Source organism: Bos taurus, chromosome 6, assembly GCF_002263795.3.
Source record: "Bos taurus isolate L1 Dominette 01449 registration number 42190680 breed Hereford chromosome 6, ARS-UCD2.0, whole genome shotgun sequence".
Taxonomy (NCBI): domain Eukaryota; kingdom Metazoa; phylum Chordata; class Mammalia; order Artiodactyla; family Bovidae; genus Bos; species Bos taurus.
The window spans coordinates 5,714,032-5,739,786 of NC_037333.1; the positions used below are offsets into that span (position 1 = coordinate 5,714,032).

Here is a 25,755-nt window from a genome sequence, read left to right on the forward strand (position 1 = left end):
AAGGTTATATGGAATGGGTGGATTAGGCTATATACAACTCTATAAATGTGTGATGGCTTAGAGGAAAAGTCGGAGAGGTCTTAGAGGATATAAAATGTTCTAATACTAATAGTAATGAAAACCATAGGCACAACACTGTGGATCCAGGGTGAATAAACTGTGAATGAATGAATGAATGAATGAATGAAGTATTTAGTCAATGACTTAGCTAAAAGCCTTGGACAAGGCGATGGCACCCCCTCCAGTACTCTTGCCTGGAAAATCCCATGGATGGAGGAGCCTGGTGGGCCGCAGTCCATGGGGTCGCTAGGAGTTGGACACAACTGAGCGACTTCATTTCACTTTTCACTTTCATGCATTGGAGAAGGAAATGGCAACCCACTCCAGTGTTCTTGCCTGGAGAATCCCAGGGACGGGGGAGCCTGGTGGGCTGCCGTCTATGGGGTCGCACAAAGTCGGACACGACTGAAGCAACTTAGCAGCAAAAGCCTACAAACAAAACTGAGAAATGCTTAAGAAGTGTGTGAACACAAGATCATTGCAATGCTATTTATATAAACATGGGAAAAACAGAGCAATGACCCCAAAAGAATATATTTGGACATGTCAGCAAAAGTCTCTCAATAGCCCTAACACTGCAGAAAATGGCCTGCAGCATTTGGCCCTAACTTATCAGCTTGGAAAATCCATCTGGGCAAATCATTGTCACCATTTTTTTGTGTAAAGTAAAATAATCCTCTTCTCTACTGGAGACTAGAGGCCTGGTCACAATCACAGTCACCTCATTTGAAAGATTCAGCCAAGGGAATGTGTGTGTAAAGGTACAAACAGCCACTATAACAAATGTCACTTTGCCCTACCTCATGTTCAAATAAATCATCCAATTTCTAAACCCCACTGTCTATACTGAATGCCATATTAGGCAACAGAAAGGAATTTACAGAACGTTTATGAAAGTTTTCAAATAATGCTAAGACAGGTGGGCTAATGGCAGACAAACAAGGTAAGAGCTGGTAACCAGAAAAGACTGTCAAGAACTAATGAACTAAATGCAGGCCATTTTCTGCAGTGTTAGGACTTTCAAGAGACTTTTGCCAACATCTCCAAATAAAAAGAAAAAAAAAATCTAGAGTCATAAAGGACAACAGATTAAACCTGTTGTCAATCCTCAGCCTTACATTGTCATATGATGCTTACAGATATAGGATAAATAGGAAGATGGGAGCTAGAAAGTATTTTTTCCCTCAAAAATAATATGTAAATCTTAATTAAGAACTTTGTATTTGGGGACTATATATTGCCCCTAAAGGGGGGAAAGAGAAGAGAGTCTTGGAAGAATCATGGGAATAATAAATAATTTAAAATATGCTATAGTCCTATGAAACGTTAAAGATGTTTAGATAAGAAAACGAATATCTGTCTTCTGAGAGTCTTAAAGTTATTAAAGAGTTGTATAAAACAAAATATTTTTATACTGATTTTAGATAGAACAGAACTCTTTATAACCCTTTTACAGGAGGATTATATCAAACCCTTATAACTAGAATGAACTACTGGTTCATATCCACTAAGAAGGTTGTAATAAAAAAAAAAAGATGGACAATAACAAATATTAATGAGGATGTAGGGGAATTGGAACCCTCATATATAGATCATGGGAATGTAAATTGTATAGTCACTTTGGAAAACAATTTGTCAGTTGCTTAAAAAGTTAAATGGGGACTTCCCTGATGGTCCAATGGCTAAGACTCTGCACCCCCAATGCAGGGGGCCTGGGTTCAATCCTCGGTCAGGGAACTAGATCCCACATGCTGCATTTATACGAGTTTATATGACACAACTAAGACCTGGTGCAGCCAAAAAATATATATATATTTTTAAGTTAAACAGAGTTATCAGGTGTGTGTGTGTTCAGTCGCTCAGTCATGTCCTACTCTTTGCAACCCCATGAACTGTAGCCTGTCAGGCTTCTTTGACATGGAATTTCCCAGGCAAGAATACTGAAGTGGGTTGCCATTTCATTCTCCATGGGGTCGTCCCAACCCAGGGATTGAACCCACGTCTCCAACACCTTGTGCATTGGCAGGCAGGTTCTCTACCTCTGAGCCACCTGGGAAGCCTAGACTTATCATGTGACCCAACAATTCCATTCCTTATAGATGCCTAAGGAGAATTGAAAACATATGTCCACAGAGAGACTTGTTTATTAATATTCACAGAAGCATTATTCACAGTAGTCAAAAGCAGAAAAATCCAAACGTCAGTTGATTGAAGAATGGGTTCACAAAATATGGTATATCCAAACAGTGGAATGTTATTCACTCATAAAAGGGAGTGGTGCATGCTATGACCTGGATGAACCTTGAAAACATGCTAAGTGTAAGAAGCCAGACATAAAAGACCACATATTGTATAACTCCACTTATATTAAGTGGTCAAAACAGACAAATGTGTGGAGGTGGAAAATAGATTAGTTGATCTAGAGAGGGGATGGGTTTCGGGAGTGACAGGGAATAGGGTCAGAGTTTCTTTGGGGGATAATAAAAATGTTCCAGGATTAGAGATATTTTGGAATCATATAGTGGTGGTGGCTGTACAACTTGGTGAATATAGTAAAAGCCGCTGAATCATATACTTTAAAAGGGTGAGTTTTATGATAGGTGAATTATATATCAATTTAAAGAACCATAGAAGTGAGTAATTAATATTAGGAAAATAGCTATATTTTAGAAAAAAATTTTTTTTTCTAAACTGAACCGAACGATATCTCTGCTTCCCATGCAAGGGGTGCAGGTTTGATCCCTAGTCAGGGAGCTGAGATCCCACATGCCTCTTGGCCAAAAAGCCAAAACATAAAACAGAAACAATATTGTAACACATTCAATAAAGACATTAGAAAAGAGGATAATGCACATCAGCTGTTCCCTCTTCTTTAGAAAAGATGAAATAAAAATACTGGACTGAAATGGAAAGGTTAATTCTACAAGGTCTCTGCCCACATAGACTTCCCTGTACAGTGGAATAGACAACCATACAAACAAATAATTACACTACATGAAATACATGGGAGGAAAAACGAGGGATCTATACAAGGTAATATAACACGGAAGGGAGGTCGATCCCTGAGCGGCATCAGCGCTTAAGGAGCATTAAAATTAGTATAAACTGATCTGAGTCTTGATGCAAGACTGCATCTTCCCCAGACACACAGGGTGTGGAAACACATGCAGATACAAACTTCATGAGTCTGCAAGTCATTCTGTTGGGCTAGAACTTACAGAGATTTTGCAGAAGAGCTGATGAGGCTCAAAACGTTTCGTTTTTATGAGGAATGAGGCTATGAGCTGTATTCCATAGGAGATGGAAAGCCATGAAAGATGATACTCAAGGAAGTGAATTATTCGGTTTTCATTTTAAGCAGATCATGCTGGCAGCAATGAGAAGATTGAAGGCTACATGACTAGAGCCTGAGAGATTCTTAGAGAGTAAATGATTAAGGCAAGTAAAAGATGAAGCACTATTAGCAGGAATAGGGATAAGGTGACCAGGTACGGAGAGACGTAGAAAGGCACTGTGAGCTGAGAGAAGAGGACGGAGGGAGAATGACTCACCTTTGACTTGGGCAGAAAGACATTTCCTTGTGTTGTTTACATTTAAATTGTAATGTTAATTTGAAGTGTTTGTTCCAGGATAAAAAATCTAGTTAGTAGAATTTTGAGTTTTTAGAAAGGAGGAGAATGTATGGGCTGCAGATATTTATTTGAGGGGTCATTAGAACTTTCCTGAACTAATGGGAATGGATAAGATTGAGCAAGAAGAACTAATTTAAAAAGAAAAGAAGGCAAAGGCCAGAAGCCATTTGAAGCCTAGATTATGGATAAGACAGCGTAGAGCCTGGCATGTACTGCTTAGTAAGTATTTGTCAAATGATTGGACAAGTGAACATCATATTTGCTCCCAAGGATAGCAGGTAGAATGATGGGTTGAATATGGACTCAAGAAAGAAGGATGCCACAGAATCTTCTTTTCTAACTGTTAGTAAATCACAATGAGAAATATTGGAAATTTCAAGTGCAGAGATGAGAGTGCTGACGAAATGAGTATGAATAGAAAAGAGGGCTGAAGACAGTTCTAATCTGGCAAAGGAGGCAGATCCAGCAACTAAGACAGACAGGCAGCCAGTGAGATGGGGGTAAAGGGAGATGGGAGATGGGAGTGGTTTCTTGGAAACAAAGTGAAGAAAATGGAGAAGGGGTAGTCACTGCTCCAGATGCTGCTGAAAAGTTAGGTGAGGACTGAGGATTTTATATTGGATATGGCAAGGTGGCTCAAACGGTAAAGAATCTGCTCACCATGTGGGAGACCCAGGTTCGATCCCTGGGTCAGGAAGCTCCCCTGGAGAAGGGAATGCAACCCACTCCAGTATTCTTGCCTGGAGAATCCCATGGACAGAGGAGCCTGGTGGACTACAATCCATGTGGTTGCAAAGAGTTGGACGTGACTGACACTTTCACTTTTCATGGCAAGGTAGAGATCATTAGTGACCTTAACAAATGCTCTTACATGAAGCTGAAATAGGAAAAAATCTGACTGTAGTGAGTTCAGGAGTGCTGTGGAAGAGTCAAACATGTAGGTTCAAGTAAAAGATTCAGACAGAGAATAGGAAGTGAAGAAAATAGAAACAGGTTTGGAGTTCTAGCAAAAAATGGAGTAGAGAAATGGGCAGAGCTAATGAGGGATGAGGAGTCAAGAGAGGGGTTCTTTTTAATGAGATGAGAGATGTTCCACACACTTTTAGTTGATGGGAGTAATTTAGTGCAGAAAGAAAGGATGGTGCAGAAGAGGGAAGAGATCAGTCCAGCCTCAGAGAAGTTAAGGAGGAAGAGGACCCAGTATACAAGTTGGGGAACAAGGGGTTGGTAGGAACCATGCTACTGCGTGAACAGCAGAGGATGTGGGTCCAGATATAGGAAACTCAATATATTTGGTATAATTTAATTTTGCAGGTAAGAAAAAAATAGTAGTACATAACTTCCCAAGAACCAGGAAGCCAAGATAGTTAATTAAATTTCTGTCTAAAAATTATGACATGTTAAATGTTAGCCTAAATGGGACATAGTATATTACTTAAAAATAATACTATTATGTTTGTAAAGTAATTTGTTTCTTAGTAAGTGTAAGAATAAAGTGGTATAAAGAGTTTGAATATAGAAAGTAGCTGATTTTTACATATCAAATAATATAACAACAATTATATTGGAATCCATGTAAAGGAAATTTTAACACAACTGAAAGATTTCTAGGGTCACTTAACTAGCCTGACATTAAACAGGGAGCCATCAATAGCAATATTTCCTTCGTGAATACGTACCCAAATCAAACTCAGAGGGGTACATTTCTTTGAAAAATAAACAGAAAATAAATGCCCTGATAGCTATTTTCTCAGTAATAGTGTATCTTCACAAAACATTTTTTAAATAATTAGAATTTATCAGTGTATTTTCACAAAATACTTGTAAATAATCATAATTTATTTTACATAGGAGGCGTTCAAAAAAACCCTTTGTTAATGAATACACATATGAATAAAATTTGAAGAAACATTGAGGAGCTTTCTAGATCCTATGAATTATTAGTCATAGGATTATTATTAGCAATAGAATTATTAGTCAAATTATTCTTCGAAACATGAGATAACTTCCCTTATAAAACATTGCCTATTTGGGTCCTAAAGAAAAAAAAAAAAAAACTATTATAAGCTGTTTAAAGTCAATTAGCTTTTGTAGGACAGATAATACAGAGAAGGCAATGGCACCCCACTCCAGTACTCTTGCCTGGAAAATCCATGGACGGAGGAGCCTGGTAGGCTGCAGTAGGACATGACTGAGCGACTTCACTTTCACTTTTTACTTTCATGCATTGGAGAAGGAAATGGCAACCCACTCCAGTGTTCTTGCCTGGAGAATCCCAGGGACAGAGGAGCCTAATGGGCTGCTGTCTATGGGGTCGCACAGAGTCGGACACGACTGAAGTGACTTAGCAGCAGCGGCAGCAGGACAGATAATATAAGGGATAAAATTATCTGAATAGAGTCATATTTTTATTAGTGGAAAAAGGCTTGAGCATGCTATTCATGTTTTCATTAACTTGTTTTGCAACTAGAGTTTCTTTAACAGTTAGTGACTAGTTTTTCTTCATTGTAAATAAAGCAGCTAGATAATATGACTTAACCTGGATTTTTATGTCCAACAGGGAAAATAATTTTTAAATATAACATTTGACATATGATTATATTCAATAAGTATTTGTTAATTTGGTTTAAAGATTGAACCTACTTGAAGTAATTGTACCATATGAAGTAATAAATGATTAAAATAGTAAACCATCAGTCCAAGAAAAGGTTGGAAAATAGTTACTATAAGATCAACTGGGGAAAATACTGTGATTATATTTGAACAAGTTCTGACCAACAGAACAGATATCTGCTACTTAATTTAAAAAAAATAGAATTATTGCTTTTTGCAAAGTACCTAAATACAAAGTAAATGTAAAATATATTCTGAGATTCTTAAGGTCAATTCTCTAGCTTACATAAAGCTGGATCATTTTTACCCCTTTACACCAAATAAAAGTACCATAAGTGCTAGTTGGGAAGAAAAGCAAGCAGATTTAATAATCTTTTCCTACATGAAAAGTAAATGCTTTTTTTAAAAAAGTTAGTAATTTGATTATAGGCCATAAATAATCACTTAACACAGAAAATCATTTAAATTTTAAAAGTAATTTTGGATCCTATTTTATACTTGAGAGCATATTTATTCAAGTCATGAGCATACTTTTAAATTTGAGTGTAAGTGGACTGGTATTTCATAAGTGCAAATTAGTCTTCTCTGCTAGATTGTTATACAAAATGGACACCCTATTTAATTGCTTAATTGTTTGAGATAGTCTCACTTTGAAATCCCATATTGATAGTGATCATTTAAATTCAGAATGCTTGCTAAAAAGTATATGGTATATATGCTGTCATCTACTCAAGGGTCAAATGCTCTTTGACCATTACATTAAGGTACCATGACAACTTTAGACAAATTTTAATCCCTCTGATTTTAGCAATTCTCTTTAACTGTGCTGAGAAAGTAATTTATGACTCTTTAGAAATTTGCTGGATTTTAAACATTACAACTTTAAAACATTTTAATATATCATGTGGTGTTAAAAATATGCAAAGGTTCTACAGCAATTCATACACAAATTATATACCCATCTTCACTCTTCACTTTCCTTTGCCAGGTAAATTATTACTTGGGCTTCTTGCTATCACAGGAAACTTGTAATTTGACAAAACACACAATGTACAATGTTAGGAACTGAAGCTTGATAACTTCAGATGAATGGGTATACTTGAATTGGCAAGTTTTAAACAAATGTATTCTTTAAGAGGTGCTTATTTGGCGTGACAGGCCACTAAGTATAGACTTCTGGGTTTACATGAGTCTTGTCATTTTGATACCATGAGCAAAGACTATCTGTTTTACTTGTTTTATTGACCCAACACCAGAATAAAATCTTAACAGTGCAGAGATAAAGATACTTTCCTCAGCAAATGACAGAAAACCCATCTCAAACTACTTTAAAACTCAACCTGGCTTAATTAGCCAGAAGGCCGGGAAGCGTTAAAGGTGGGAATCATGTGACCTGCTAAGCTCTTTTTCCTACTCTAAATAGAAGTTTCATTTTCAGGATAACGTCTCAGTCACTTAGTCAGTTTGGTCACTCAGTCGTGTCTGACTCTTTGCGACACCATGAATCGCAGCATGCCAGGCCTCCCTGTCCATCACCAACTCCCGGAGTCCACTCAAACTCACGTCCATCAAGTCAGTGATGCCATCCAGCCATCTCATCCTCTGTCATCCCCTTCTCCTCCTGCTCCCTAATCCCTCCCAGCATCAGAGTCTTTTCCAATGAGTCAGCTCTTCGCATCAGGTGGCCAAAGTATTGGAGTCTCAGCTTTAGTGTCAGTCCTTCCAATGAACACCTAGGACTGATCTCTTTTAGGATGGACTGGTTGGATCTCCTTGCAGTCCAGGGGGCTCTCACGAGTCTTCTCCAACACCACAGTTCAAAAGCATCAATTCTTCAGCACTCAGCTTTCTTCACAGTCCAACTCTCACATCCATACCTGACCACTGGAAAAACCATAGCCTTGACTAGATGAACCTTTGTTGGCAAAGTAATGTCTCTGCTTTTGAATATGCTATCTAGGTTGGTCATAACTTTCCTTCCAAGGAGTAAGCATCTTTTAATTTCATGGCTGCAATCACCATCTGCAGTGATTTTGGAGCCCCCCAAAAGTAAAGTCTGACACTGTTTCCACTGTTCCCCCATCTATTTCCCATGAAGTGATGGGACCAGATGCCATGATCTTCGTTTTCTAAATGTTGAGCTTTAAGCCAACTTTTTCACTCTCCTCTTTCACTTTCATCAAGAGGCTTTTGAGTTCCTCTTCACTTTCTGCCATAAGGGTGGTGTCATCTGCATATCTGAGGTTATTGATATCTCTCCTGGCAATCTGGATTCCAGCTTGTGCTTCTTCCAGTCCAGCATTTCTCATGATGTACTCTGCATATAAGTTAAATAAGCGCAGTGACAATATACAGTCTTGACATACTCCTTTTCCTATTTGGAACCAGTCTATTGTTCCATGTCCAGTTCTAACTGTTGCTTCTTACCTGCATATAGGTTTCTCAAGAGGAAGATCAGGTGGTCTGGTATACACATCTCTTTCAGAATTTTCCACAGTTTATTGTGATCCACACAGTCAAAGGCTTTGGCATAGTCAATAAAGCAGAAATAGATGTTTTTCTGGAACTCTCTTGCTTTTTCCAATATCCAGTGGATGTTGGCAATTTGATCTCTGGTTCCTCTGCCTTTCTAAATCCAGGTTGAACATCTGGAAATTCGTGGTTCACGTATTGCCGAAGCCTGGCTTGGAGAATTTTGAGCATTACTTTACTAGCGTGTGAGATGAGTGCAATTGTGCAGTAGTTTGAGCATGCTTTGGCATTGCCTTTCTTTGGGATTAGAATGAAAACTGACCTTTTCCAGTCCTGTGGCCACTGCTGAGTTTTCCAAATTTGCTAGCATATTGAGTGCTGCACTTTCACAGCATCATCTTTCAGGATTTGCAATAGCTCAACTAGAATTCCATTGCCTCCACTAGCTTTGTTCGTAGTGATGCTTTCTAAGGCCCACTTGACTTCACATTCCAGAATGTCTGGCTCCGGATGAGTAATCACACCATTGTGATTATCTTGGTCATAAAGTTCTTTTTTATACAGTTCTCCTGTGTATTCTTGCCACCTCTCCTTAATATCTTCTGCTTCTGTCCTTTATTGAGCCCATCATTGCATGAAGTGTTCCCTTGGTATCTCTAATTTTCTTGAAGAGATCTCTAGTCTTTTCTATTCTGCTATTTTCCTCTATTTCTTTGCATTGATCACTGAGTAAGGCTTTCTTATCTCTCCTTGCTATTCTTTGGAACTCTGCATTCAGATGCTTACATCTTTCCTTTTCTCCTCTGCTTTTTGCTTCTCTTCTTTTCACAGCTATTTGTAAGGCCTTCTCAGATAGCCATTTTGCTTTTCTGCATTTCTTTTCCATGGGGATGGTCTTAATCCCTGTCTCCTGTACAATGTCCTGAACCTCCATCCATAGTTCATCAGGCACTCTATCTATCAGATCTAGTCCCTTAAACCTATTTCTCACTTTCACTGTATAATCATAAGGGATTTGATTTAGTTCATACCTGAATGGTCTAGTGGTTTTCTCTACTTTCTTCAATTTAAGTCTGAATTTGGCAATAAGGAGTTCATGATCTGAGCCATAGTCAGCTCCCGGTCTTGTTTTTGCTGACTGTATAGAGCTTCTCCATCTTTGGCTGCAAAGAATGTGATCAATCTGATTTCAGTGTTTGCCATCTGGTATGTCCATGTGTAGAGTCTTCTCTTGTGTTGTTGGAAGAGAGCGTTTGCTATGACCAATGCGTTCTCTTGGCAAAACTCTATTAGCCTTTGCCCTGCTTCATTCCGTATTCCAAGACCTAATTTGCCTGTTACTCCAGGTGTTTCTTGAATTCCTACTTTTGCATTCCAGCCCCCTACAATGAAAAGGACATCTTTTTTGGGTGTTAGTTCTAGAAGGTCTTGTAGGTCTTCATAGAACCATTCAACTTCAGCTTCTTCAGCGTTACTGCTTGGGGCATAGGCTTGGATTACCATGATATTGAATGGTTTGATTTGGAAACGAACGTAAATCATTCAGTAGTTTTTGAGATTGCATCCAAGTACTGCATTTCAGACTCTTTTGTTGACCATGATGGCTATCCCATTTCTTCTAAGGGATTCCTGCCCACAGTAGTAGATATAATGGTCATTTGAGTTAAATTCACCCATTCCAGTTCATTTTAGTTCGCTGATTCCTAGAATGTCGATGTTCACTCTTGCCATCTCCTGTTTGACCACTTCTAATTTGCCTTGACTCATGGACCTGACATTCCAGGTTCCTATGCAATATTGCTCTTTACAGCATCGGACCTTGCTTCTATCACCAGTCACATCCACAACTGGGTATTGTTTTTGCTTTGGCTCCATCCCTTCATTCTTTCTGGAGTTATTTCTCCACTGTTCTCCAGTAGCATATTGGGCACCTACTGACCTGGGGAGTTCCTCTTTCAATGTCCTATCTTTTTGCCTTTTCATACTATTCATGGGGTTCTCAAGGCAAGAATACTGAAGTGGTTTGCCATTCCCTTCTCCAGCGAACCACATTCTGTCAGACCTCTCCACCATGACCTGCCTGACTCTAATTAGAAATTTCATTTTCAGGATAATGTCTACAGAGAGGGTTACTCTAGGAATCTCTCTCACTGTGATGGTAAGTCTTTCTCAGAGGCCCCTTGCAAACCTCTTTTCAGTTAGCTGGGTCACATGTCATCTCTAGCACCCATCACTTGGTCTAGAGGTGCGATTAGCTTTAGGTGCACTAGACCCGCCTGCCAGAGCAACCTGGAGTGATGAGGTTAAGTTCTCCTGAGACCTACGAGAGGTATGGGGAAGAGATGATACCTTGAATAAAGTCTAGGTATTGTTGGAAGGAAGGGAGAAACCAATGCTTGTATGCAGCAGAAATGTCTGTTTCAAATGGTGATTGTTGTTCATATATAAAATACAGCCCTCCAAAAATCAAAAGCCAGCGAAAAATTTGAGGGAGCACTCTTCTATATATACAGAATTGTTATTCTGTAGCTTCATAATCTTTCAGTCAAGAGATTTTTGCAGTCCTGTCTTTCAGTTTCATGGTGTGCTTTCAACCTTTTTTCAAAAAGGACTTACATACCAACTTGGTCATTTTGTGGCTGCTGTTTTTTAAACTGGGCTTCCCAGGTGGCTCAGTGGTAAAGAATAAGGCTGTAACTTTGGAATGGTAGCAAACATTTTATTTGCCTTCTGTATTTGTTACTGTGCATTTCAGATTATGTTTTTTTCTAACTTTTTATTCAACCAAACTTTAACGAGCACTATCCTTACCTGGACTTCCCCAGTGGCACAGTGGTAAGGAACCTACCTGCAAGTCTGGAGCTGCAGAAAACATGGGTTTGATCCCTGGGTCAGGAGGATCCCCTGGAGGAAGGCATGGCAACCACTCCAGTATTCTTGCTTGGAGAATCCCATGGACAGAGGAGCCTGGTAGGCTACAGTCCACGGGGTCAGAAAAAGTTGGACATGACTGAAGTGACTTAGCACACACACACTCATCCTTACTCAAGGTACTTTTTACACATCTTTCATACATTACTGACATATATATATAATTCAGGGATTTGGTGGTGAGAGAGTTTAAGGAGGATATGCTGGGGTATTTGATAATAGCATTTGTTTGGAGTGAGGGATTAATTAGAACAAAATAGGACCTATGCGAACTCTCATTACATCTTACAATTATATAAAATCTTGGCTGTGTTCCTAGATTAGCTGCATTCAAGCATCCAGCAATACTCTTGCTTCACTTGCCACTTGATTTAAATGGGACCGTAATTGATGCTTATAAACCAATAATATGGCTAGAGACCCGTCTCTTATAACCAGCTAGAAAAAATTCCTGAGCCTTATCTCTTCATCTATAAAATAGAAAGAAAATCTGCCTTACTGAAGGAGGGAAGATTTAAATGCAATGAACTATGTAAGATCATGAAACAATGCCTGACATAAAATAGGCCCAGGAGTCTCAGTGCAGGAGACCCGGGTTCCATCCCTGAGTTGGGAAGATTCCCTGGAGTAGGAAATGGCAACCCACTCCAGTGTTCCTGCCTGGAGAATTCCATGGACAGAGGAGCCTGATGGGCTACAGTCCATGGGGTCACAAAGAGTTGAACACGACTGAGCGATTGAGCGTGCATGCACACAGACCATAAAGGTTTAGCGACTTCTAGAAAATGCCCATTGACGGAGTCTCCTAATTAAAGAAGTTAACCATCAAAGGGATTGAAACATGTAGGTACAAATCCTTTTATTTTATAGTATTATAAGATTATTTGTTTGTTTTAGTGAAGAGCAAAGAATAAAGAATATAGTAATTGGTATAGTTTAGTTTCTTTACCCCCAACCCTCCCCTCCCTGCTAAGTTGCTGCTAAGTCGCTTCAGTCGTGTCCGACTCTGTGTGACCCCATAGATGGCAGCCCACCAGGCTTCGCCGTCCCTGGGATTCTCCAGGCAAGAACACTGGAGTGGGTTGCCATTGGTATAGTTTAGTTTCTTCATCCCCAACCCTCCCCTCCCTACTCCACCATCAATTTAGCAAGAACCCCAGGGACTAGACAATTCCAGTCTGGTGGGTCCTTGCCAACAATGGAGTAGAGATTGGAGCCATGTGGACACGAGCCACGGAATGCTAGCAGCTTCTAAAAGTTGGAAGAGGCAAGAAATGGATTCTCTTCCAAAATGAACCAATCCTGCAGACACATCAGTTTTAGTCCCACTGATTTTAGCCCTGTAGGACTTAATTTAGCCCTCTGACTTCCAGAAGTATAAAAGAATAGATTTGTGTTAAGCCACTCACCACAACCATGCTGCTGCTGCTGCTAAGTTGCTTCAGTCGTGTCCGACTCTGTGCAACCCCATAGACGGCAGCCCACCAGGCTCCCCCGTTCCTGGGATTCTCCAGGCAAGAACACTGGAGTGGGTTGCCATTTCCTTCTCCAATAGGAAACTAATAAAAGTGATTTTCCTAGTTACATGAATATAGTGAGGGGGCACCTAGGAGGATAGATTCCTTTTGACACTCACTCCTTACTGTTGCTGCTTAAAAACCCATACGAGAAATTTGCATGAAGAACCTTGGAGCCTCAGAGAGATTGGGACCAGGACAGAAATCTGGAGTTAGAGTGACCTGTCAGGATAGACTAGGGTAGTTCTGACCAAGACATGGTAACAAAGAAGAGCAATGACTCATCCCTGAACAACCAAAGAAGAAAAAAATGTTTCATGTAGTCCAATTAGAATACCCATTCTGTTTAACAACCCTAACTCTGACAAGTGAGAAGCAACATATTTAGTCATCTGGTATGAGTAGTTTATCTATTAGCAACTTTATGGGAAAATACACAGAATATTAGGTTGAACTATATGAAATTGCCAATTTTTCCAGGTGTTTTACCTATAAAAATGGTAATGTCATATGGTACAACATAAAGTCTGTAAATGGTTGCATTTCATGCCCCAGCCACACTCATCTAGAGCTCTACGTGGAACACCTGGTAATTCTCCAAAACACCCTTCTCGCCTTACACCACCCTAACCTCACCCTCAGTAAGATTTTGGTGTGTTGGCTATCTTCTATTTGCTTGTCCAGACCCATCCTCCACCATTCTCACCAGCACCCTGCTCTGTAGTCCTGGGAGGCTGACCTACGTGGACTGCCCTGGCCACTTGGTTTCAGGTGGGTTAGATAAGCAGAAGATGGGAGGGCATGGGACAAGGAGATGAGAGTGTGTATTCACCCTCCTCCTCCTCCACCGGGTCATCTTTGGTTATCTGCATCTCTCCCTAAATGCTACCAACTTTTGTCAGACACCCTGTACAAACAGCTCCCTTGATTTCTGGTAACTTCTCCCCTTCCTTCAGTCCAGGGAAAGGTAATGGCTCTCTACTGTTACTAGTTTGGAAGTTCTATACAATCCTTATTTTTGTTTTCTTTAAACACTCCCACACTTTTAAAAATAATCCTGACAAGACCTCACAGTATAACACAGTGGCAAAGAGTGCATACCCTCTAGCTGCACTGTGTGGCTTCAGTCACTAGCTCTGCCACTGACTGTGAGCCCTTTGCCCATTAATATCATCTCTGCATGCCCCAGTGTCTTCATCTGTAAAATGGCGATGATAGCAGCTCATGGCTGATAGGGTTATTAGGAGGACTGAGTGAATTATTATTTGCATATTATTCCAGAGTGCCTGGAATATAGAAAGTGTGACATAAAACTGTTAAATAAAATAACACAGTGCCAGAAAATGACCAATTTCCACAGAAAGCAAAAGAATAAGACTCACTGAATCCAGAAAACCTTAAGGATAGTCTTAAATACCTAGTCTCTTCTAAAGTATTCTAAAACATTTCATTAAGGGTAACATGCTAATTACCTGATATAAGTATGTACATGTGCTGTTTTGCTAATTTGTGGCTTTTTAAAGCATAATTTGAACCTCCTTACATAGACTGTAGCTTTCTCCTCTGCTCTTTAATAAATCTTGAGACGTGTATATATATCGTCTGGTTTATAAGCCAAGATCCTGACAAGAAACAGATAACACTCTCAAACTAGGTGATTCAGGAGAATTTAGTTAAGGGACTTTACTTTGAAAGGTGGACAAGATTTTTAAAAGCCAATAACAGATAGTACAGTGCATGATGGCAGGGAGTCATTCCCTCCCGCAGGCTATAAAGTGAGAGTGGTTCTATGGAGAGGCTGTCTTGAAGAGTCTTTGGCAGAGGGACACAGTCTACCCGGGCTCACCCAGCTAGGAGGTTACCAGGTGTTTGGTTGTTTATTGCTGTGAAACGATAATCACATACTGTGCTCACAGTTTTGTGGGTCACTAGTTCTGGCAGGGCACAGCAGGGATGGATTATTCTTGCTTCACAAAATCCTGGAGCCTCGGCTGGGGTGGTTGGAGCAGCTGGAGCTGTCTGAGCCAGCACAACAGGGGTCATATATATCTGGGGCCTCGGTAAGGCTGTTCGCTGACTCCTTTGGTTCTTCTTCACGAGATATCTGCTGGGACTGCCGTGTCCTCCAAGACGTTGTCCTCACTCACATATCTGCCTCAGAGGGCTGGAACGGTTAGCGGGTGGCCAGCATCACTCTCTCCATGCTCTCTCCCTATGGGTCCTTCCAGCAGGGAAGTCTCAGGGTGACAGCTCAGAACTCCAAGAGTGAGTGCTCCAAGAGACTGAAGCAGCGGGGTCTGTAAGTCTGCTTGTGATTATCTATTCTCAGAAGCCTCAAAATGTCACTTCTACTGCATTCAGTTGTTCAAGCAAGTTACTTAGGCCAGTCCTGATTACAGGGGAGATAAAAAAACAAAATGACATCTTGTTTAGTTTACTATAGCAGGTTTCTTAAAGATTCTGAGCTCATTTTCCTCCTGGCCTGCCATCTCTTGCTGATCCTCCCTATTAACCAAGACAACCAATAGCCAGAGGGCAAAGGAACTCGTTCTTTTTAATCCTACTAAAATTTAATAAAATGAGAAACTTTACAAATTTATATTATTATACTTTTATAATCACATATTATATATTATATTGGTTAATATGTTTTTATATTCATATTTTTAAATTGAACAATAGTTGATTTACAATGTATTCATTTCAGGTGTACAGTAAAAAGTGATTCAGTTTATATATATACACATATATATTCTTTTTCAGATTCTTTCGCCTTATAGGTTATTACAAAATATTGAATATAGTTCCCTGTGCCATACAGTAGGACCTTGTTGGTTATTTATTTTATATATAGCAGTGTATCTGTACTAATCCCAAACTCCTAATTTATCTCTCCCTCCCCATTTCCCCTTTGGAAACTATGAATTTGTTTTCTATGTCTGTCAGTCTCTCTTTTGTAAATAAGTTCATTTTTATCACTTTTTTAGACTCCAGATACATATGACATCATATGATACTTGTCTTTCTCTGTCTGACTTACTTCACTTAGTATGACAATCTCTAGGTCCATCCATGTTGCTGCCAATTTCATTCTTTTTATGACTGAGTAGTATTCCATTGTATAAATATACCACATCTTCTTATCCATTCAAATGTCAATGGATATTTGGGTTGCTTCCATGTATTGGCTATTGTAAAGACTCCTGCAGTGAACATTGGAGTGTACGCATCTATTTGAATTATAGTTTTCTCTGGATTTATGTCCAGGAGTGGAATTGCAGGATCATATGATCAGCCCTGGGATTTCTTTGGAAGGAATGATGCTAAAGCTGAAACTCCAGTACTTTGGCCACCTCATGCAAAGAGTTGACTCATTGGAAAAGAGTCTGATGCTGGGAGGGATTGGGGGCAGGAGGAGAAGGGGACGACAGAGGATGAGATGGCTGGATGGCATCACTGACTCGATGGACGTGAGTCTGAGTGAACTCTGGGAGTTGGTGATGGACAGGGAGGCCTGGCGTGCTGAGATTCACGAGGTTGCGAAGAGTCGGACACGACTGAGAGACTGAACTGAACTGAACTGAACTGATGGTAACTTTATTTTTAGTTTTTTCAGGAAATTCCATACTGTCCTTCATACTGGCTGCACCAATTTACATTCCTACCAACAATGTAGGAGGGTTCCTTTTTCTCCACACTGTCTCCAGTATTTATTATTTGTAGACTTTTTGATGACGGTCATTCTGACCTGTGTGAGGTAATATACCTCATTGTAGTTCTGATTTGCATTTCTCTAACAATTAGCAATGTTGAGCATATTTTCATGTGCCTGTTGCCCATCTGTATGTCTTATTTGGAGAAATGTCTATATAGATCTTCTGCCTATTTTTTATTGTGTTGTCCTTTTTTTTATATATTGAGACATTTATATATGTTTGATATTAATCCTTTATTGATTATATTGTTTGCAAATATTTTCTCCCATTCTTTAGGTTATCTTTTCATTTTGTTCATGGTTTCATTTACTGTGCAAAAGCTTTTAAGTTAAATTAGGTCCCATTTGTTTATTTTTGTTTTTATTTCCATTCCTCTAGGAGATGGTTCCAAAAAGATATTGTTGAAATTTATGTCAGTGTCCTGCCTGAGTTTTCCGGAGTTTTATAGTATCCGGTCTTATATTTAGATCTTTGATCCACTTTGAATTTAACTTTGTACATGGTGTTAGAGAATGTTGTGATTCCGTTCTTTGACACGTAGCTGTCCAGTTTTCCCAGCATCACTTATTGAAGAGCTGTCTTTTCTCCACTGTATATTCTTGCCTCCAAAGGAACTTGTTTATACAGTCCTTATAAGCCAGCCCTCTGGGGAACAGAAGAGCCAGAGGAACAAACAGAAGATACCCAGTGCCTCTCCTAATCTTCAAATATTTATTTTAGGACTTCTAAGCACTGTGCTATGGTTATACAGGAGAACATAGGAATGACCAAGAGGAGGGAACCATATAAGCCCTTCATTACCTACATCTGTATTTCCTATTGTTGTACCTTTCATTCTTAATCTGTGTTCATATGGAACAGTGTTCCTTGGTTTGGGCTAGAATTTCATTACCTACACATCCTCAATTTCCGGTAGTCTATTTCCCACCTACAGGAAAAAATAGACTTACTTCCAATTGGAATCCCGCCATTGGAATATCTTTACAAATTATCCTTACACAGGGCCACTAGCCACATGTTAGTCTGTTGTGCTTGCATACTGAAACTCGGGATACAGTGCACTTGCACCCCCAAGAGTCTAGCAACGTCAGGCGCCATGTCCTCTGCCACCATGAAGCTCTGTTTAAAAAAAATGATGGAGGGTAGGCAATGGTAGAGTATCAGGTGAAGGCCCTGGAAAACATACTCTACATCCTTTTCTTTTTGGTTTATCTCCAGAATCAAATAGTTAATACCTTTTTCAGCAAAGGCTAGTAAAGTAGCATTTTCCTTCTATAACTTCCAGAATTTTTTGCTGTCCAGTAATTTTAAAACATCTTGCAGTTTCATTTTAAACTCTTTCTTCACAGTTTTCCAGATTCTCCAAATCAGAGTCTTTTTTCTCTAGAATTATCCACATAATTCTAGTGACAGGTGATATAAGGCACATTCATATCTTAACAGGATGTCTGACCTTTCTTGTCCTGGGATTAGGTGATTCTGAAGAATGGGTGGTAGGGATATTCTTATAAGTCATTCCTATATCAGGGCAGCTAGCAAAAACTCAACAATAAAAGGAAATGACGGAAAAAGAAAAGCAAACATAATATTGATTATATGTAGAATCTAGAAAGATGATACAGAAGAACTTATTTGCAAAGCAGAAATAGAGACACAGATGTAGAGAACAAATGTATGGACACCAGGTTCGGGGGTGAGAGGGTGGGGTGAACTGGGATCGCCATATCACACTACTATGTATAAAACAGATACATAATGAATGAAGACCTACCGTATAGCACAGGGAACTCTACTCAGTACTCGGTGGTGACCTAGATGGGAAGGAAATCCCCAAAAGAGGGGATATATGTATACAAATAGCTGACTCACTCTGCTGTACAGCAGAAACTAACACAATATTGTAAAGCAGATATTTGTTGCTGTTGTTTAGTTGCTCAGTCACGTCCGACTCCTTGCGACCCTGCCATGGGCTGCAGCACGCCAGGCTTCCCTGTCCTTCACTATTTCCCAGAGTTTGCTCAACTAACTATACTCCAATACAAATTAATTGTTTAAAAAATGAACTGACTTTGAACCGCATAAAGATATCCCCCTTAAACCAGACTAAATGTATTCCTAACTCAACTTCCTCTTAGCTGAATCCCCAAAATGCCTTCAGTCACTCCAGTGATATTACTGAAGAGTCTGAGGAGGAAATGTTGGGTGGCAACAGTCATTCGCTCAATGTCAGCAGTTAAGTAGTTGCAACAGTGTGACCACATTACTAGGACTCACTCAGACTCAGGTGTCCCGTAAGTGAACGATGCGGTATGCTTCTGTAACTTTGAGGTGAAACCACCTCTGCCCTTTCGGCAGATGAATTTTCCTCAGGAGGAGCCCAGTGCTCTTCTCTGCCTCTGTACCTAGATCAGGGACATCCTGACTCAGCTTCCCACAGTTTTCACCAACCCCCGCCACCCCCGGCTGCCTCCCAGGGCTAAATCTCAGGTGATTAAGATATACATTTTAGTTCATCTCTTCCAGAAGTTCCAAGTTCCTTATGCAAATTAGTCTAACTCCATCCTAGGAATCTTTCTTTGCTCAAGGGGTCCCAGGTTCCCCCTTGAGGGGAAACCTTGCTATACCACTTGTACATAACTAAAGGCAATACTCCATGCAAGTTTTAGCAGATCTGATTCAAAGAAACTGTCTGCCCTCTTTCTCACAGGTTGGAAGTGCTCGCTTAATTTTTAATTTTCCCCCTCAAAGGATACCTACAGGTACTGTCTGCCTCAAGAGGCACCCTGTTATTTTTTATCGTCAACCACAACAAAAAAATACATGAGCATATATCTATCAATCTCATACTATATGACATTTTAGGTCATGATGTGGAACATACACAATTTACTGTTCTCAAGGATCTTGTAATCTGGTATTCAATACTTTACTTAAAATTAAAGACCCAACATATGCCAGATAGTATTGTGGGACCTGATGACCCAGTGGTGAATGAAGAAAACTCAACCTTATGGAGCTTACAGACATCAGGAATAAAAAAAAAACACAAGTAGTAAATATAGAATATAATGTCCAGAGTAGACAAATGCCTCAAGAAAGTCACAGCTCTGTTTGGCAGCTCTGATTGTGTATCTTACTTGCTTACTCAGAAGACCCTTCTGAGATGATCCTTTAAGATGATCCTTAAAGATCCACATTAAGTGAGAGGTTGAGGTAGATTCAATGCAACTATTTGGATTTTTCCAAGGCAGAGAGGGCAGGTGTGAGAGCCAAAATTTGACAGTTTTTTAAAAATCTTAATAGCAATAAAAATTGTTAATGAGTCACAAGAACAGTAAATAAGATGTCAGAAACATTATTCATTCATTCGTTCATCCTATAAATGATTACTGAGCCCTATTATGTTCCCTGGAGGAGGAAATGGCAACCCACTCCAGTGTTCTTCCAGGATAATCCCATGGACAGAGGAGCCTGGCTACAGTTCATGGGGTCGCAAAGAGTCAGACACAACTGAAACTGAGCACATTATGTTCCTAGGGATACAAATATGAACACAGGGTCCTGGAGGGTATAACTAAGACTGGTATTAATAAGACACAGTACCTGTAAATAAATTTCAAATAAAGGGTAACAATACAGTGCAATGGCTGAGCAGGTGTTATGAGATTACTTATGAGGTATACATAAATAAACCTTGTGTGGGAAGTGGGGCCCTTAGAGGGCCCGAGAGTGTTGAGCTTCCTGGAGCACTAAATGTCTAAAATAAATCCAGAGGAAATAGTAGGAATTAGCCAGGAGCGAAAGAGAACAAATTTCAGCCTCATGCAAAATCCTAGGAACATGAGAATATGCTACATTTAAAGAAATGTGGCATTGAGTTTCTGCAGTCAACCAACTTCAGATCACAAATAGCTTTCTATGTCCTACTGAGAAGATTGTCCTCTACCAGAGGATAATGGGGAGACATTAAAATGTTTTAAGAGGGAAGTGACTCCATCAGGCTAACACTTCGGAAAGATCACTCTGCCTGTAGCATGGAGAAGGCATGGCTTCAAGGATTGAAGACAGGAAGTGGGTTGGAGACAAAGATTTAAGAGTCATGATGAAAGATCAGTCTTAAGGACTCCATGACTGCTTGGAAAAAGAGAAAATTACAAAATGAATTATTTACACAAAAAAGGTGACTTCAGAGAATGGATTTGGAGTCAGTTTTGAATGATGTGCTGGATCTGAATTAATGGATTGAGAGTTTAATAGAAAGGAGAGGTCTAGAAATCCCTTCATGGAGTTATTCTCCAGGTGAGAACTGTTTAACTGTGTGCTGGGCACTCTGACTACTATGGTGTATTTATTATATCACTTAATAGAACAAGTCTATGTGAACCATTGTTACTCTTGTTACAAATAAAGGAACTGAGGTGTTGGGCAGTCACATAGCTGACAAACAGGATAATCAGATCAGATCAGATCAGATCAGTCGCTCAGTCGTGTCCCCATGAATTGCAGCACGCCAGGCCTCCCTGTCCATCACCAACTCCCAGAGTTCACTGAGACTCACGTCCATTGAGTCAGTGATGCCATCCAGCCACCTCATCCTCTGTTGTCCCCTTCTCCTCCTGCCCCCAATCCCTCCCAGCATCAGAGTCTTTTCCAATGAGTCAACTCTTCGCATGAGGTGGCCAAAGTACTGGAGTTTCAGCTTCAGCATCATTCCTTTCAAAGAAAGCCCAGGGCTAATCTCCTTCAGAATGGACTGGTTGGATCTCCTTACAGTCCAAGGGACTCTCAAGAGTCTTCTCCAACACTTCTAATCTAGACTATAAAAATCAGTCTCATAACCTTGTAACCATTTTACAAAAAAAAAACCCCAAAAATCCTTCATATTTCCCACCAGACCATAGGTGAAGTAACTTTGGGCTCTTTAAAATATACCAAAAAAAAAAAAACCACTCTCAGCATGAAATCTACAAACCAAAATATTGTCACTACTGAAGAGATGCAAAAAGTCAAATGCAGACTCTGAAAGCAATTCAAAGAGAAACTTCCCAAAATGTTTTGAGCAATGGCAACACAGTTTATAAAAACATAAGGCTTTCCAAGATAACTATGGCAAAGAGACAACAACTTACATTGATCAATTCTAGAGTTTTAAGACATTATAGAAATGTTTTTCAAGTTCTCAGACCAGTATTGCACAATACTTCCAATACATGCACCACCTCAGTGATTCCACTGACAGAGAAGAATGAAAACAGATGAACTGAAGGAATCAGGCAGGGCCTGTTCCATAGAGCAGTTCCTTCTTTCAACTGATTTATTGATTGCTCTTCTTGGAAGTGCTATTATTTAAAGACAACGTTTTATGTAAGCATAGCTGGAATTTTATCCTGGAACTTCCAGACTAGGATGTTGCACATCACCTACTGTCAACATATTGTTCATTTCCCTATAAGAAGTGAATGGGAAAACTGAGTCACTGTGAAAAGAATGAACTTTTGGCTTCATCTCCATACAGCCTTTGTTTATTTAAAACATGTATTATTTTCAAGGCATGTAGCAAAGTTGAATGAAGAATTTTGCATAAGTATCCCTAATACTTTGGGTCTTTTTTGAGTTTTAGTTGATTTTATTAAATTATAAAATGTTGACTTTTGTTTTCAAAGAGTTGAGTCAAACAAGTTATCCAAAAGCTACTCTTAAGAGATGAAAATATCTCTGGTCTTGAGGTTCTTTTTTTTTTTTCTGTGGCATTATAATTATATCACACTTCCCTTACATATTTGGAAAAAGGCAGGCTTCATAATTGGAGAAGGAAATGGCAACCCACTCCAATGTTCTTGCCTGGAGAATCCCAGGGACGGGGGAGCCCGGTGGGCTGCCGTCTATGGGGTCGCACAGAGTCGGACACGACTGAAGCGACTTAGCAGCAGCAGCAGCAGGCTTCATAATGATGTCTATGCAGTCATCTGAGATATTTTAAATGAGACTGAGCATCACCTAAAAAAATTTTAGTCTGTAACTTACAAAGGAAAGACAAATGATTCTCCAGGCTAGAATCAAGATCAACAAAACTATATCTCTTGATTTACATTTAAACATACACATTTGTGTTCCTTTAACCTTTAAAGAGTCTATTTTTAAATGACCTACTTTTAAACTGGTTTTTAGTTAAGTGTGTCACACCCAGATGCAGTTGACTTTTAAAAGTGTTTCACTCCTTGCTATTTCTTTCTAAACTAATTATTTTATTTTTAGCCATTCTGACTAGCACAAGATATTTTCTCTAGAGAATGAAATCTTTTCTTTAACAGGAAAGTAGATGAAAGGAGGATAGGTTTGTTCTGGATATAGGTGTTTTAGGTTATTTCATGTTTCTGTGAATGGTGCATATTATACTGATCAATTAAAACAACACCATTCTTCTGTTTAATATCTTCTGCAGATGCAGGTGAAAGGGCAGTGAGAAGCCTCAGGAGTTCCTGAGGTTGATCTTCCCTGAGACAGGACTTCAAAGCGTTACCAACAGATGGTTGTCCACCTCATTTGTAAAAGTTGCTAGGGGGAAATTCCACAGTTGTTTTTCATCCTGAATCCATCTGTGCTGCATCCCTTTGTCAGGAACGTGTGTCTAGTATCTGTCCAAAATCTCTCCTGTTTGAATGTAAGTCCATTTCCTCTCGTTGTGACCTTCCTTGATGGGAAGAACAGCTGCTCGCCATCCACTGTGTAATGTCTCTCCACATGGATCAGCCTTTATATATCAAATAGAATTCTTGGCTGCTTCAAGAGACTTAGGTAAAAAACCCTATGTTTGATTTGGAGGGAAAATGCTGTGTACTGATTGAAATCATTGCACTGCACCATAACACAGTCTTATTATTCATAGGTTGGCTCTGTCTTTGAAATTGATAATTATGGTTTGATTTAAATTTACGCAGTTAAAATATTAAGCTGATCCCTACCGTGTGACACCTTGCAATAGGTACTCCAACGCTCTCTGTAGAAAACTGCTAGGTCACATGAGCCTAGTGCTGCTAAGAATAAGGGATGGTCTTGTGAAGAGTGATAAGACTTCCACAGACCACTGAAAGAATAAACCTTTCCCAAAGATCAGTTGCTGACATATTTACATATAGCCAATAAGCAAAAGTACTGCCATAGGCAGTATCAAAGATGAGTGAAAATTTAAAGCTATTTAAAATTTTAAATCTTCCCAATTCTGGGTTGGGAAGATCCTCTGGAGAAGGAAATGGCAACACACTCCATTACTCTTGCCTGGAAAACCCCATGGACGTAGGAGCATGGTAGGCTACGGTCCATGGGGTCGCAAAGTGTTGGACACGACTGAGAGACTTCACTTCACTTCAAAATTCTAAAAGATGATGCTGTTAAGTGCGGCATTCAATATCTCAACAAATTTGGAAGACCCAGCAGTGGCCACAGGACTGGAAAAAATAAGTTTTCATTCCAATCCCAATGGAATGCCTTTCCATTCCAAAAGAAGGGCAATGCCAAAGAACGTTCAAACTACCATATAATTACACTCATATCACATGCTAGCAAGTTTATACTCAAAATCCTTCTAGCTAGGCTTCAGCAGTACATGAATCGAGAATTTCAAAATGTACAAGATGGATTTAGAAAAGGCCGAGGAACCAGAGATAAAATTCTCAACATTCATTGGATCATGGAGAAAGCAAGGGAATTCCAGGAAAAACATTTATTTCTGCTTCATTGACTACACCAAAGCCTTTGACTGTGTGGATCACAGAAAACTGTGGAAAATTCCTAAAGAGATGGGAATACCAGACCACCTTACCTGCCTCCTGAGAAACTTGTATGCAGGTCAAGAAGCAACAGTTGGAACCAGACATGGACTGGTTCAAAATTAGGAAAAGAGTATGACAAGACTGTATATTGTCACCCTGCTTATTTAACTTACATGCAGTTAAATAAGCATCATACAACTGCCAGGCTTGATGAATCACAAGCTGGAATCAAGACTGTTGGGAGAAGTATCAACAGCTTCAGATATGCAGATGATACCACCCTTATGACAGAAAGTGAAGAGGAACTAGAGCCGCTTGACAATGGTGAAAGAGGAGAGTGAAAAAGCTGCCTTAAAACTCAACATTCAAAAAACTAAGACCATGGAATCCAGTTCCATCACTTCATAAAAGGGGGAAATAAAAGGGGAAAAGTGGAAGCAATGACAGATTTTATTTTATTGGGCTCCAAAATCAATGTGGATAGTGACTGCAGCCGTGAAATTAAAAGACACTTGCTCCTTGGAAGGAAAGCTATGACAAACCTAGACAACATTTCACAAAGCAGAGACCTCACTTTGCTGACAAAGGTCCGTATGGTCAAAACTGTTTTTTCCAGTAGTCATGCACAGATGTGAGAGTTGGACCATAAAGAAGGCTGAGTGCCAAAGAATTGATGCTTTTGAATTGTGGTGCTGGAGAAGATGCTTGAGAGTCCTATGGACTGCAAGGAAATCAAACCAGTCAAACCAAGGAAATCAATCCTAAAGGAAATCAGTCCTGAATCTTCAATGGAAGTACTGATGCTGAAGCTGAAGCTCCAATACTTTGGCAACCTGATGCAAAAAGCTGACTCCTTGGAAAAGACCCTGATGCTGGGAAAGACTAAAGGCAAAAGGAGAAGGGGGCAGCAGAGGATGAGATGATTAGATAGCATCACTGATGCAATGGACAGGAATTTGAGCAAAGTCTGGGAGAGAGTGGAGGACAGAAGAGCCTGGTGCGCTGCAGTCCACAGTCACAAAGACTTAATGACTGAACAAAAACA

General features: G+C 39.7%; 1 non-coding gene across 1 annotated transcript; it reads left to right on the forward strand.

Annotated features, from left to right (window-relative positions):
• The first annotated feature begins 1,724 nt into the window (after nt 1-1,724).
• On the forward strand, nt 1,725-1,797 carry TRNAG-CCC (transfer RNA glycine (anticodon CCC)). The gene has a single exon. It is a non-coding gene; the product is annotated as a tRNA-Gly (tRNA).
• Nucleotides 1,798-25,755: the final 23,958 nt, after the last annotated feature.